Source organism: Panthera onca, chromosome B4, assembly GCF_046562875.1.
Source record: "Panthera onca isolate mPanOnc1 chromosome B4, mPanOnc1 haplotype 2, whole genome shotgun sequence".
NCBI classification, from domain to species: domain Eukaryota; kingdom Metazoa; phylum Chordata; class Mammalia; order Carnivora; family Felidae; genus Panthera; species Panthera onca.
In genome coordinates, this window is record NC_138345.1 from 8,500,687 (window position 1) to 8,517,406 (window position 16,720).

A 16,720-nucleotide genomic window follows, 5' to 3' on the forward strand; every position below is an offset into this window, starting at 1 on the left:
TGGCTCAGTCGGTTAAGCGTCCGACTTCAGCTCAGGTCATGATCTCGCGGTAGATGAGTTCAAGCCCCGCGTCGGGCTCTGGGCTGATGGCTCAGAGCCTGGAGCCTGCTTCCGATTCTGTGTCTCCCTCTCTCTCTGCCCCTCCCCCATTCATGCTCTGTCTCTGTCTGTCTCAAAAATAAATAAAACGTTAAAAAAAAAATTAAAAAAAAATTATCTGATCTAGAAAAGACCTCTCTGACCTCAGTCGTAGCAATTTCTTACTTGAAACATCCCCAAAGGCAACGGAATTAAAAGCAAAAATGAACTACTGGGACCTTATGAAGATAAAAAGCTTCTGCACAGCAAAGGAAACAACCAACAAAACTAAAAGGCAACCAACGGAATGGGAAAAGATATTTGCAAATGACATATCGGACAAAGGACTAGTATCCAAAATCTATAAAGAGCTCACCAAACTCCACACCTGAAAAACAAATAACCCAGTGAAGAAATGGGCAGAAAGCATGAATAGACACTTCTCTAAAGAAGACATCCGGATGGCCAACAGGCACATGAAAAGATGCTCAACGTCACTCCTCATCAGGGAAATACAAATCAAAACTACACTCAGATATCACCTCATGCCAGTCAGAGTGGCCAAAATGAACAAATCAGGAGACTATAGATGCTGGAGAAGATGCGGAGAAACAGGAACCCTCTTGCACTGTTGGTGGGAATGCAAACTGATGCAGCCACTCTGGAAAACAGTGTGGAGATTCCTCAAAAAATTAAAAATAGATCTACCCTATGACCCAGTAATAGCACTGCTAGGAATTTACCCAAGGGATACAGGAGTACTGATGCATAGGGGCACTTGTACCCCAATGTTTATAGCAGCACTCTCAACAATAGCCAAATTATGGAAAGAGCCTAAATGTCCATCCACTGATGAATGGATAAAGAAACTGTGGTTTATATACACAATGGAGTACTACGTGGCAATGAGAAAGAATGAAATATGGCCCTTTGTAGCAACGTGGATGGAACTGGAGAGTGTGATGCTAAGTGAAATAAGCCATACAGAGAAAGACAGATACCATATGTTTTCACTCTTATGTGGATCCTGAGAAACTTAACAGGTACCCATGGGGGAGGAGAAGGAAAAAAAAGAGGTTAGAGTGGGAGAGAGCCAAAGCATAAGAGACTCTTAAAAACTGAGAACAAACTGAGGGTAGATGGGGGGGTGGGAGGGAGGGGAGGGTGGGTGATGTGTATTGAGGAGGGCACCTTTTGGGATGAGCACTGGGTGTTGTATGGAAACCAATTTTACAATAAATTTCATATATTGAAAAAAAATTATCTGGTCTATTCTTTTAGCTACTTTGCTAAAATGTGATGAATAGGATTCCATACTTTATGGTGAAACAACAAAAATGGGAAAAACTAAGTTGAGTCTTATGACTTTCTCTAAGCTTTTCTATGATGGTAGACTTGACTCTATATGTATACACATAAGTGAATGTAGACACTTATAGATACAGAAATGGAAGGTCTGTTTTTACTGTTTATCTTCTGCTCATTCATTTCCTCCTTAAAATCCTGTTTCTTATAAAAATCAAGTAACACATTGGCAATACACAGTATAGCTTCGGATTGGCAATTAGAAATGGGTTGGTAAACAGGAACAGATCAGTACTAATATTCACACACTAAACAATTGTTTCCAATTCATATTCAACATTACTGACCATTTACTGGTCTTCTCTAAGACATTTTGAACAAATGTAAGTTAATCCCTATTTGCATGCTATGAAAAAAGACTACTGGTTATGACAAACCATTAGGTGTTAGGTTTTTTGTGGGTTTTTTTTTTTTTTATTTTTTATTTTTTTTTTTTTTTTTTGATGTTTGAGAGACAGCGCCCAAGTAGGGAAGGTGCAGAGAGAGAGGGAGAGAGAGATTCCCAAGCAGGCTCCGTGCTCAGTGCGGAGCTTGACCGGGGCTCCATATCACCACCATGAGATCAGGACCACGAGATCAGGACCATGAGCAGTTATCAAGAGTCAGATGCTTAACTGACTGAGCCACCACCCAGGTTTCTTAAGTGAACTACTCTAGGTTTGAATTTAAGACAAGTTTAGAAGTTTTAGTGTCAGGCTAAGGAAAATGTATACTGAAAGAGCCATTTTCTTGAAAGACTTGTATCAGCTTTTAAAGAGATTCAGTTATTTTTGGATAGTCAGATGAAAAGCATCATGCAAATTAAAATAATCCTAGTACTGAAATTTTTATTTACTTTCATTATTTAATTTTAACTTTGAAATTCTATAATATTGTGAGTATTACTTAAATACAGGCAACCTTCTAACTGATGTTAGAAATATCAGTATCAAGGGCTCAACACTGAGTATCACTAATAGTACAGAAGTCATCATATGTTGAAAAGCCAAAGAAACAAATACTCAGTCATTCTTTGCTGTCTCAAACTTCTAACCCAGGGCAAAGTGCCAGCTGTATTTCCAGCTCAGGGTTACTAATGATTCGTAAGATTTCCATTTACTCTTTTAACCAGAGACTGATAATATCACTAATGAAATGTCCTGCACAGCTGTACCTGAACTACTCAATATGGCTTCTGGTTTTCTAGCCAACTTCCCAAAGAACTCCAGAACTTATCCTAGTTCCAGTGGTTCCCCTTAGGCCTCTGTACTCTGTTTCTAAGATAGGATGGCCAATGTGTCAGCACAGAGACCTGGTGATTTAAGAAGGGGATATCAGTTTTAATATGTGTTGACTTTTTGTTTTTCTGTTTGAATCAAGCTCTTAATGTTTACATACACTGTGGTGTGTTAGACAATTAAATTTTCCAAACTTCACTTTATTATGTGTGAAGATTATACGTCAGATTTATTATCTGTTTCTTAATTTCTGTGAGGCTTGTTAGCAAAACTCTATTATGTCTGACTGACTCCCTGATGTCAAGAAGCCATTGTTGTTGAAATATTTCACAGAAAAATTAGCCAGCAAATCATTCAAATGGCTTTGCTATGCAGGAAAAATAGAATGAGATATAAAATATTTTTTAGAATACAATTAAAAATAATATAGACATTTTAAAACAACCATTCAAGTCCCATACAAAGAAACTGTTTATGAAGAAAACAACAGTTTCCAAGTCCTCATTGTCCCATTTGGGCAATTTTTCTTCTCTTTTCTCCACCAGTGCTTAGTGAACTAGTTCATTAGATTGAGGACTGGATATTGCCAGTTTAAGAGCACACAAAAATTCCAAGGAACGATCTTAGGTGATTTCTGTCTCAAGTGCCCTTAAGCCAAAAAATTAAAGTCCTGAAATGAGGTCTTGCCAGCCACTGGTTTTTATGCAAGTTTCAGTACATGAGTGGGTAACTGAACATTTCTAGAATGAGAAGGCTTCCAGCAAACTTCCTCATTTTTACTTTTCATTCCATATTTTCTGAGATAACCTACCACTGTATTATGCAAAATAATGAGAATAGTAACAATGTCAAGGAAAACAATACTGATGCATGTTTTGAAGATGCTGAAAGCATGGGAGAAAATATGTTCGGAATTAGCATAATATTCTTGTGTTTTTCTGAAAATGCTTGCATTAAAAACACAGCTTAGTGTCTCCTATAACTTTTTAATACAAATGCTTATCTATCTTTTTGTTTTTATTAGTGTGATTCATATCAGATAGTCTTGGCTAAGGGCCTAGATACTTTGTTCACAGTGGTTTTTATATTAACAATATGAGTAAAACAGAAGAAGAGTGAAAATTCACAAGTGGATAATCTAGACAAACAGCTGTTCCTTTTGCCCTCACAACAGAAACAGGGGCTATTCGAAGCCAGAATGCTTTATGGTAAAAAGCAACAACATATGCTTACAAAGAAATAAAATATCCTAAAAAAAATAATAATTTTCTTGGGTGTTTAAAGTTTAAGTCCTCTGTAAATACATATTTTAAGCCTAGCAGTTTCAATACACAAGAAGATGCAAAGTTCCTTTATTGGGATAAGCAGGCACCGGATTTCCCGAGCATCCCGTTCTTTCTATTTGCCCCAAATACAGTGCAACACCTCTTATTTTGGCTGATGACTTTAATTCATTGTTTGAGATATGACAAATGAGAGAACCTAATGAAAAAACGCTGTGCATATATATTTTAAGGTATGAGTCACATCTGAAATATAACGTGAGAGCTTTTTTAAAAAAAAAAAATTACTCCTGATTAAGAACGCCAATCTCAAAGAATATACTGTGACTCACCAACCACTGAACTAGAGATGTCAGCCCCAGCCACAATGTCTCTTGAACTATTTTAAATTGGAAAGAAAGGAGAAACTTTTTGTAGAATTACATCAGTGTTGACTAGCTTTATATGTGAACTATCAGGATTCTGAAAATGGAAATTCTGATGTAACAATGATAGTGTCATTCATATTATATATCCTTTACGAGAGAGAAGATATTGGAGCAGGGGTCTGTAAACATTATGATGCAGTCATGTCCGAGAAGTGAAATGAAAATCATGGTTGACCATTATAGCTAGAATTTAGCTCAAATATCACTTGGGGGAAAGGTTTTCAAAACTGCCTTCAAAGGCTATGAATAGGGAATCTCCTTTCCCTTCGTTTAACAGATAAGAGTGTGGAATGAAGCCAAGCAGAAATGGTAGCAACACTGTCCAAGTGCAGGCATTTGCCTTTGTCCTCTAAAGAAAATTTAAACAGATCTGTGGTCCTTGCTCATAAAAGGTACATAATAAATATTTTATTCATCGTTAGCTTCAGCTTAGAAAAATACACATTTGCCCAAAATTGTCCCCAGATTATGAAACAGCTTCTATCTGTGATAATAAACTAACGGAAAAGAGTCTGTTGAAAATCAAAGGCTGCTTGTGATTCTATAACTTCAGACGGAAAAACACAGAAGTTTTGTTGTTGTTGTTTTCTATGTGTAAAGCAAAGTGCTTGATTGTAGAATACAGAGAGGCAGAAGGGATAAGTGTTGAGACACTCCAGGAGAGGCTGGCTTTTTAAATTGAAGTTCTGTTAGAGAATATCTTAATCTCAAGATGTCCCAGTTATTCAGTTATTTCTGCATAAACTTCCCATCTTAGTGAATTTTAGCAATCAGTGTATTGGGGGTAACTATTATGACATAAGCAATTCTAGGTTTTCCCATCATTTGAAATCTAATCAACACCCTTTCACAAGGTACCTACATTGTAGAATAACATTGGAGACACGTAGACTTTTTCCTTCAACATTCATTCTTATGCCCTTCTTCCTTTGCAATGGAACTCCTGAAGCCATCTGCTTAACTGATAGGTGATCACATTCCCCTTGGATGTGATTGACTTACCATGGAAATGTGACCATATCAAGCAGTAAGTCATGGGCCAAGTGTGTAACTGGCTTTGGGAAAGGGATCCTCACCGATTAAAAGAGATCCATAAGAAGAGAAAGGAAGGCTCCTTTCTTTTGTTGGATGTTATAGACCTACACACGCCACCTAGAACTTTGCAGGATTCTTTCCAACAGGAGGGGACTCACAAAAGACAAAGGCAACAGCACTGATCGTAGGAGACTAAAATGAAGAACTTGCATTCTTGGTGATGACACTGGGTGACTGAATTAACCAACACTGTAGGCAATCTGCCTTAGGTCTTCCTAAATGTAAAAATAAGTCTTCAGGGCATCTGGGTGGCTCAGCTGGTTAAGCATCAGACTTTGGGTCAGGTCGTGATCTCGCCGTTTGTGAGTTCAAGCCCCGTATCGGGCTCTGTGCTGACAGCTCGGAGCCTGGAGCCTGCTTCGGATTCTGTGCCTCCCTCTTTCTCTATGCCCCCTTCTCCTACTCTGTCTTTCAAAAATAAATAAAAATTTTTAAAAAAAGTAAGCCTTCTCATTGTTTAAGCAATTTGAGTTTAGAATTTTCGTTACTTAAACTTACGGCATCTGAAGTGATAGTGACTTAGCAATCAACCACTGTTAGACTATTTCTGTTCAGTTTTTCCAGCTTATATTTTAGGGAAAAATACTCCTCAGCACACTGCTTGCAAGGATTGTAGCTTTTAAATGGCCATGGTGGTAAAATTCCCATTTTCTCTTTTATGTTGATTTTCCCTGTGCACATTGAAACATATACAAAATGTTCCTATAACTAAACCTAGCCTTTCTGAATGCAGTGTTTCTTGGAACAGTACATATATTGTGGATCTAGAATCATGTGTTTCTGTTACCTAAAGAGACTTTTATGATATATCACAGTAAAAATATTGACTCAGAAAATAATTAAAAATGCCTCATCTTATGTAAGGTGTGCTGCCAGTAGGATACTTTCTGGAAAACAATCTCATGCCATATCAGGCTTTCATGTTTCTAGTGGCTGTTTAGGTAATATATTGATGATTGAGGAGGAAGAGCATATACCGTTTTATAGAACTTGGGGAATTCTAGGAAATACCAACTCATTACATTGTAAGCAAGTTTTTAAATTGCCTGTGTGTAAACAAAGATGTCTAGACAGAGGAGAAGAGAGAGTTGCTGCTTAAGAGAACAGAAATAGACATGCACTAATCATTTAAGCGTAAATTCCACGCAAATGGTCACTTTAGCAATTCACCCCTATTTTAATATTTTAAGCCAGTTACTTTTGTGGACATTCAAGAGACTATTAAATGACTTTCATCACAGTATATTGGAGATAATTAAAGGATGGCATATTGCAGATAACTGAACATGTGGCTGCAATCGGAATACTCAAAAAGAAACCACAAACAAAACATGCCTTAATCGTGAGAATTTGAACATCTAATCTATATTTGCACAGAGCTGTGTATACAAGCTGTTCAAATGCAGCTTCTAAGTTTAATAATGCCTTAGGAAAGTGGGGGGAAACACATACACATTTAAATAGGTCACTGATTCTAATGGTTTAAGAGAGACAACTGTCATACAATATATTCTTGTACCTATTTTGGCCTGAGTATTAGCCTTAGGTCTCTCTCTCCCATTTCTCTCTTCCTCCCTTCTCCCAGACTTTTTTCTCTCCTTGAATCTCACCAAAGGAAGTAGCCCTATTATAACAGTCTTTTTCTCATAATGACGCATGGAAATGATTTTTCTGTACTTAATGAGATAACAAGTTTTTATTTTTAAATCACAGATGTCAGAATATATAAAACATACACCAATCCACCCCACCCCATTACACCATCTAGACACGGCTATACATTTGGAATACATTAATTTGGGAAATATTATGTAGCCCTCTAAATTCTAACATTTCCACTATTTAAAAGACATCCTTGCATTTGAATTTAATTATGACTAAAATATAAAACACCTAGAAATCCCAAGGCATAAACCCAGGTAATTTAGCTGGCATACCTAAGTCAACACTCCTACACAGCATGTAGGATGTAATCATCTTACTTGGAGTACTTTGACTTGAAAGGTTTTACTCCTACGACAAGCCCAATTGATTCTCTGTCCTAACTGTGTTCAAGGCAGATCGCCTAGATCGCAGCTGCGTCAATCAAAGCTGGCTGTGTTTTTTCTTCTTTTAAAATATCTGGACAGGTTTTAATAGAATCTTTAGATAATGTATATCCTAAATAAAGCTTTCTTGTGAGCCTTTGTTGTCTCAAAACAACTTGGAAATTATTGGTTCTCTTACATGTCTGTTGAGCACCTATAAGATAGGATCTGTGGTCCTAGGCTAGGGCCTGAAACACACATGCAAGTAACTGATACAATAAAATATGGCCTGTCTGGCATGGTGGGTAAAAGTAATGCTTTGTTGTTGGCAATCTTGGATTGAGTCAGCATTGTGTTGCTAATTTAATAGCTTAACCTTCATTTTTTTTTCATTTCTTTTTAAAGACAAAAAACCAAGACACGTGTTTGTACTTAAGACTGTGAGTGTAAAATGCTTAGCAATTTTTAAGCAATGCTTAATACGGTGTCTGTCAATGAGCAGGACTCAGTGATCCGCTAGTTACTAAGACTACTCGCAGTTCTATCATTGAGGGAGGTAACAAAGACAAAGGGAAAAGAAGGCAGGATATACATCTCCCCCCCCACCCCCATCTGGACTACAGCTGTGCCAGAGATCAAGGGAGGCTCTTCAGAGGAGGGAGCAGACTTTTGAGCAGCTCTTTTGTTTCACAACTGGAACAACTCTAGAATCTGCTAATTGTTCTGCTTCCTATGTAACATTCTTTGTTATTTATAGACAAAACATTACAGGCTTTTATCTACCCATCAATTATCTTTGCTAAGACACGAATGAAAGTTTGGCCATTATAGGGTTTGGAGGCAATTTGCTTACAGAAGTTATTTTCCATGCTGTTTTATATTTCCTAATAGCCATGCATGATTCCACACTTAGTTTAGAAAACCGTATATAAGAACATATAAATAGAATAATTTTCTGGAATCAGATGGCCCTTAACACCTCTTTTTCAGTTGGCAAAGGCTTCCAACCACATTTTAAAGAGCATGGCATTTATGTCCTATATGATTTGGCCAAATTTATGATTATGTGTAATCTTCCTCAATTGAATTATGAAGCAATAACTTCTTTCACGTAACCCAGTACTCTCTACCATTCTCTAAATATGATTGAATTAAAAATATTATGTTTATTTACTCTTTAAGAATGAGAGAGAGCATGAGTTGGGGGAGGGGAGCAGAGAAAGAGGGAGACACAGAGTCCGAAGCAGGCTCCAGGCTCTGAGCTGTCATCTCACAGAACATGAGATCATCACCTGAGCCGGAAGTCGGATGCCTAACCGACTGAGCCACCCAGGCGCCCCATGAATTTTTTTTTTTAAGGCAAGCACAAAGTTACTTTTGTAAAATAAAGGACACTACAAATGATTATGGCACAGGAAATTTTTTTATTATCTTATTATTTTAGAATAGTTTTAAGTTCACAGTAAAATTAAACAGAAGGCAAAGATTTCCCAGATACCCCCTCCCTCATGCACACACAGCTTCCCCCATTATCAACATCCCAAACCAGTGCAGTACATTTGTTGTAACCGATGAACCTACCCAGACCCATCACAGTCACCCAGAGTCTATAGTTTACATTAGGGGTCACTCCTGCTGTTGGACAGTCTGTGGGTTCAGACACATTTATAATGACATTTATCCACGACTGTAGTATCAAATAGGGTGGTTTCACTGCCCTAAAAGTCCTTTATGCAATGCCTATTTACCTCTCCTTCCCTTCTAACTAGAGATAACCACTGTCTTCTTATTTGGGATATATGGATAGTGTCTCCATATTTTACTCTCCTCATATTTTTCAGAAAGTCATAGAGTTGGAATCATACAGTATGTAGAGTTTTCAGATTGGTTTCTTTCACTTAGTAATAGGCATTTAAGGTTCTTCCATGTCTTTTAATCCCTTAATAGCTCATTTATTTTTAGCACTGAAAAATAGTCCATTGTCTAGATGGACCATTGTTTACTTATCCACTCATCCACTGAAGAACATTTTGGTTGCTTCCAAGTTTTGGCAATTATGAATAAAGTTGCTATAACCACCCATGTGCAGGTTTTTGTGTAGACATAAGTTTTCCACTTTTTGGGTAAGCCAAGGGGAGGTGATTGCTAGATCATATAGTAAGAGTATATTTAGTTTTGCAAGAACCCAAGGAACTGTCTTCCAAAATGGCTGTACCATTTTGCATTCCCACCAGCAGTGAATGAGAGTTCCTGTTGCCCAGATGCTCATCAACATTTAGTGTTGTCAGTGTTTAGGATTTTGGCTGTTCTAATAGGTATATAGTAGTATCTCATTGTTATTTTAATTTACATCTTTCTGATGTAAGGCATCCTTTCATATGCTTATTTGCCATCTGTATATCTTCTTTTTGTCAAAGACTGAAAAGGGCTTTGGCCCAGTTTTGATTAGGTTGTTTATTTTCCTATTGTTGAGTTTTAAGAGTTCTTTGTATGCTTTGGATAACTGTCCTTTATCACATGTGTCTGTGGCAAATGTTTCCTCCCAGTCTGTAGTTTGACTTTTCATTCCCTTGTCTTTTATAGAGCAGACGTTTTTAATTTTAATGAATTCCCCCTTACCAATGCTTTCTTTCATGGGTCATGCCTTTGATGTTTTATCTAAAAAGTCATCATCAGCTCAAGGTCATCTAGATTTTCTCTTATGTATCTTCTAGGACTTGCATAGTTTAGTACTATGATTATTTTGAGCATTAATCTGTGTGAAAGGTATAAGATCTGTGACTAGCTTTTTTTTTCTTTTTTTTTTTTCTTTTTTTTGGCCTATAGATGTCCCTTGTTCTAGCGTCACTGGTTGAAAAGACTGTCTTTACTGTGTTTGCTTTTGCTCTTTGTCAATGATCAGTTGGCCGTATTTATGTGGGTGTATTTCTGGGCACTCTATTCTGTTCAAATTAAATATATATCACCAATACCAATTAAATATATATCACCAATTCATTACTATGGCTTTATAGAAAGTTTTGAAATCAGGAAGTCAGTCCTGTAACTTTTTGTATTTCCTTGTTACCCTTTTTTTGTTTGTTTTTAAATAACGATATTACTGTTCTCTCTCTCTTTTCCTGGCTACTGGTTTATTGATTTTCTTGGTCTTTTTAAAGAACCAGCTTTTGGTTTAAGTGATTTTCTATACTGATTTTCTGTTTTCACTTTCATTGGTTTCTGCTCTAATTTTTGTTTTATTTATTTTCTTCTGTTATTTTGGATTGAACTCACTCATTTTCCTAAAGTAGATGCTAAGATTTTTGTTTTGTTTTTTGCTTTTAATTTTTTATTTTATTTTTTAATTTACATCCAAGTTAGTTAGCATATAGTGCAACAATAATTTCAGGGGTAGATTCCTTAGTGCCCCTTACCCATTTAGACCATCCCCCCTCCCACAACCCCTCCAGCAACCCTCTGTTTGTTCTCCATGTTTATGAGTCTTGTATGTTTTGTGTCCCTCCCTGTTTTTATATTATTTTTGCTTCCCTTCTCTTGTGTTCATCTGTTCTGTGTCTTTTAAAGTCCTCATATGAGTGAAGTCATATGAAATTTATCTTTCTCTGACTGATTTCACTTAGTATGATACCCTCTAGTTCCATCCACATAGTTGCAAATGGCAAGATTTCATTCTTTTTGATTGCCGAGTCATACTCCATTGTGTGTGTGTGTATACATACACACCACATCTTCTTTATCCGTTCATCCATCAATGGACATTTGGGCTCTTTCCATACTTTGGCTGTTGTTGATAGTGCTGCTATAAACTTTGGGGTGCATGGGCCCCTTCAAACCAACATACCTGTGCCCCTTGGATAAATACCTAGTGGTACAATTGCTGGGTTGTAGGGTAGTTCTATTTTTAATTTTTGAGGAACCTCCATACTGTTTTCCAGAGTGGCTGCACCAGTTTGCATTCCCACCAAAAATGCAAAAGAGATCCTCTTTCTCTGCATCCTCCCCAACATCTGTTGTTGCCTGAGTTGCTAATGTCAGCCATTCTGACAGATGTAAGGTGGTATCTCATTGTGGTTTTGATTTGTATTTCCCTGATGATGAGTGATGTTGAACATTTTTTCAGGTGTCGGTTGGCCATCTGGATGTCTTCTTTGGAGAAGTGTCTATTCAAGTCTTTTGCCCATTTCTTCACTGGATTATTTGTTTTTTGGGTGTTGAGTTGATCAGTTCTTTAGAGATTTTGGATACTAACCCTTTATCTGGTATGTCATTTGCAAACACCTTCTCCCATTCTGTCAGTTGCCTTTTTGTTTTGCTGATTGTTTCCTTCACTATGCAGAAGCTTTTTATCTTGATGAGGTCCCAATAGTTCATTTTTGCTTTTGTTTGCCTTTGGAGACTACTGAGTAAGAAGTTGCTGCAGCCAAGATCAAAGAGGTTTTTGCCTGCTTTCTCCTCGAGGATTTTGATGGCTTCCTGTCTTACATTTAGGTCTTTCATACATTTGGGTTCATCTTTGTGTCTGGTGTAAGAGAGTGGTCCAGGTTCATTTTTCTGTATGTTGCTGTCCAGTTTTCCCAGCACCACTTGCTGAAGAGACTGTCTTTATTCCACTGAATATTCTTTCCTGCTTTGTCAAAGACTAGTTGGCCATATGTTTGTTGGTCCATTTTTGGGTTCTCTATTCTGTTCCATTGATCTGAGTGTCTGTTTTTGTGTTGGTAGCATACTGTCTTAATGATCACAGCTTTGTAGTACAGCTTGAAGTCTGGGATTGTGATGCCTCCTGCTTTGGTTTTTTTTCAAGATTGCTTTGGCTATTCTGGGTCTTTTCTGGTTCCTTACAAATTTGAGGATTGTTTGTTCTAGCTCTGTGAGGAATGATGGTGTTATTTCAATAGGAATTGCATTGAATATGTAGATTGCTTTAGGTAGTATTGACATTTTAACAATATTTGTTCTTCCTAACTGTGAGTATGGAATATTTTTCCATTTTTTTGTGTTGTCTTCATTTTCTTTCTTAAGCTTTCTACAGTTTTCAGTGCATAGATTTTTCACCTCTTTGGCTGGATTTATTCCTAGGTATTTTATGGGTTTTGGTGCAATTGTAAATGGGATCAATTCCTTGATTTCTTCTCCTATTGCTTCATTATTGGTGTATAGAAATGCAACAGATTTCTGTATATTGATTTTATACCCTGCAACTTTGCTGAATTCATGAATCAGTTCTAGCAGTTTTCTGGTGGAATCTTTTGGGTTTTCCATATAGAGCATCATGTCATCTGCAAAGAGTGAAAGCTTGACCACTTCCTGGCCAATCTGGAGGCCTTTTATTTCTTTGTGTTGTCTGATCGCTGAGGCTAAGACTTCCAATACTATGTTGAAAAACAGTGGTGAGAGTGTACATCCCTGTCTTGTTCCTGACCTTAGGGGGAAAGCTTTCAGTTTTCCCCATTGAGGATGACATTAGCGTTGGGTCTTTCATATATGGCTTTTTGGTTTGTTTGTGTTAGATCTTTCTTTTCATCTAAAATAGTCATCCAATGCTAAAAACCTTCCTCTTAGCACTGCTTTCACTGCATCACTAAATCTGCACCACAAATTTTGATAAGTTGCACTTAAATTTATATTTAAGTTTACATACTTTAAATTTTCTTGGAGATTTTTTTCTTGGCCAATGTGCTGTTGGAGAGTATGTTGTTTAATTTCTTAAGCATTTGGGGATTTTGCAGCTATCTTTCTGCTATTATCTTACTGAATTACATTGTGGTCTAAGAGTAGACAATGTAGGATTTCCTTTATTAGAAATTTATTAAGGTGTGCTTTATGGCCCAGAATATTCCAGCTTAGGAAGAATTTTTAATCAGTTATTGGATGAAATAGTCTACAGATATTCATTATATCCAGTTGATGGGTTTTTTTTTAATGTTTATTTATTTTTGAGACAGAGGGAGACAGAGCGCCAGTGGGGGAGAGGCAGAGAGAGAGGGAGACACAGAATCCAAAACAGGCTCCAGGTTCTGAGGTGTCAGCACAGAGCCCGATTGGGGGCTCAAACCCCACGAACCGAGAGATCACAACCCGAGCCAAAGTTGGACGCTTAACTGACTGAGCCCCCCAGGTGCCCCAATTGATGGTGTTCTGGAAAGTGGATCCTAACTGTTCCATCACAAGAAAACAATCCACATTTTTGTATCTATATGATACGATGAATACTAACTAAGCTTATTGTGGTGATCATTTTATAGTATATGTAAGTCAAATCACTACACTTACACAGTGCTGCATGCCAATTTTATCTCAATACAATTGGAAAACGAACAAAATGCCCTTGTTGGTTAAAGTTTTTCCAGATTGTTAATTAAGTTAAATTGGTTAATGGCGTTGCTCAAGTTTTCTTTTTTCTTTGTCTGTGTCTTTCTGAGTTTCTGAGAATTATTGGTGAAGACAGAATAGATATGCAAAATATTTACTGTGAATAACACCTATGAAAGATACAGCAGGGGTGGGACGGGAGCAGATGGGAAGATTCTCTAGAATGCAGTATAGCTCTGCTAGTCAGCTTAGGAGGGAAAGAAGAAAAAGAAGGCAGATTGGGCAGGATGTGACCTGGATCCTTTTACAACTCTGGGGAAGCCTAGTCCTGGAACAGTGCTTGTCCACACCTGTACTCTGGTCTATAATGTGCCTCTGGCGGAAAGCCAGGGTGGATTTTATGGCTTACCTTGCTCTGCTCCCTTCTCTCAGGGATGCTACACCTGTCCTTCCTGTTGTCCAACATCTGAAAAAGTGGTTTCATTTATTTTCTTCTGCTTTCTAGTTTTGTAAGGGGAGAGGTTAAATCTTTCTGTTATTCTATCATGACCAGAATACGAATTTTGACTTTTGGTCAGGTAAATATTGGATCAAATTAAATGTCCATAACTAGAGAAATAGTTTTAAACTTTTGTGGTGCAAACTTCGGAATTACAGACACTTATAATAATAAAATAAAGCTTACATATAATTGCACTTATCTGTTCTCAAGGATTTAATGTGAAAGAAGCAGGTGTATAATGTAAATATAATGCACATATACTAATATATAAACTATAAATGCCACATGTTCACAAGTATAAATATATGCATGTATATATTTGAATACTTATCTGGAAGGATATACAAAATTGTAGAGAGTGCTGGGATTGGGTGGAAAAAGTCATAGAAGGTTTTAAAAAGAGAATTTTTAAGTTTTGCATTATATACATTGATATTTTATAATGTAAGAATTCCTGAATTCTTTGTGAGAATTTAAAAGTAAAACAGATTGGGGCGCCTGGGTGGCTCAGCTGGTTGGGTGACTGACTTTGGCTCAGGTCATGATCTCACAGTTTGTGGGTTCGAGCCCTGCATCGGGCTCTGTGCTGACAGCTCAGCTTCGGATTCTGTGTCTCCCCCTCTCTCTACCCCTCCCTGCTCACGCTTTGTGTCTCTCTGTTTCTCAATAATAAACAAACGTTAAAAAAAATTTTTTTGAAGTAAAACAGATTATTCATTGGAACAACTTTGTGGTTAAAACTGAAAGGACCATCTGTCACTGTTAACAATTTGAAAGGTATGACTGAGGCACAGTCCAACAATCATTTCTACAGTTTATGATAGTGCTGTGTAATTAACACAGTACTGAAATCCCTAAGTCTTAGCCAACCACGAAACCCTTTATTTGCCTTTTTAAAGACCCTTTTAATCATATCCCATTTTCTTTTTTCATTCCTAAATAAAATGGGCGTCTCCCATCAGAGTACTGTTTAGCCAATATTAATGTTCACAATTAGCATCTAAGTGTCATAAATATTTTTATAGATTATAAGTGGTGAAAAACTTCTGTGATTAAAGTTTATATTGTTACCCCGTAGTTCACTATCTTCAAAATTATGTAACCTAAAGGTCTGATGCTAAATACCCATGTGTCTACTTACAGTAATTTCTGTTTCTCTAGTAGGCATGTAAATATGTGGGAGGAGAATGAGCTTCACATTGTTATAACTAAATGTTGCATATGAAGAGATATTTATGTTTCCTGCACATGCTGTTCATGTTATAAGATGCTCTCGCTTACCTACAAAGTACTCCTCCATGCATAACTGATATTAGAGGGAGAAGAACCTTTTCGAATACTCAGCAATAAAAAGGAAATGTTCAAGTTGTCTCTTTATAAATTCTTCAATAACTATAAACAATTTATGAGGTTTTACACAATCTCCCAACCCTTCTTGTTTTTATCCCACAAAATTATGTTGTTTAAAATGCTTCGGGAAGAATATAGTCAGGAAAATGACCCTTTGATAAAACACATACTTATAGCCACAAATATATTCCTTGTAAAAGAAAGAGCCTGCACTCCCATCATAAAAAAAATTCAAAATAATGAGAGGAGGTTAAAACCCCCTTTATATTTATCAATTCTTTCATTCAGTTAAAAACAATGGGCTCAATGAAAATTTACAATGTGCCAGGCTATAAGGCTGGTTCTGAGCCCACAGAAATTAATAGCATTCACTTATTAGCTGCAGGAGATTATAGTCCAACAGGGGACATAAATGTACAATCATGTAATGAAGGTACAATATCAAGTTATAAAAAAACATAAAACGTGCTATAGAAATGTCAAGAAGGGAAAGTCAAGTCTACATAAATGAATCACAGGAAAAAAATGCTTATGCTGAAACCAAAACAGTCAGTAAGAATTTTACCAGGGGTGGGCGCCTGGGTGGCTCAGTTGGTTGAGCGTCAGACTTCAGCTCAGGTAATGATCTCACGGTTCTCATGAGTTTGTGTCCTGCATCGAGCTCTGTGATGACAGCTCGGAGCTTGGAACCTGCTTCGGATTCTGGGTCTCCCTCTCTCTCTGCCCCTCCCCCCACTCATACCGTGCCTCTCTCTGCCTCTCAAAAATAAAGGAAACTAATAAAAAAATTTTTTTAAAGAATTTTACCAGGGAACAGGGACAGAATTGTCTAGAAGAACTGTCTTTGTCTTCCCCATACACACATGATGATTCCACATATCCACAAATACACGCACACAAGTAAGACGTTTTAAGGAACTATGGAACATTCTCTGCACCTTTGCCAACCTATGACTTCAAACACTCATTCCACCTTTTATATTCTGAGATAGGACAAAAGAGTTGTCACGTCTAACACGTCTGTTATCGGAAAACCCACTCATTCCCATATCCAACTCGACTT

At 37.2% G+C, this 16,720-nt stretch overlaps 1 long non-coding RNA gene across 1 annotated transcript in view; it reads right to left on the reverse strand.

The window, feature by feature from the left end:
• LOC132660396 (uncharacterized) overlaps window positions 1-16,295 on the reverse strand; it is a 28,349-nt gene extending 12,054 nt beyond the window's left edge. The window contains exon 1 of the long non-coding RNA XR_009601756.3: window positions 16,223-16,295. This is a non-coding gene — a long non-coding RNA (uncharacterized LOC132660396). The remainder of the gene's footprint in view (window positions 1-16,222) is intronic.
• Between the last annotated feature and the right edge of the window lie 425 nt (window positions 16,296-16,720).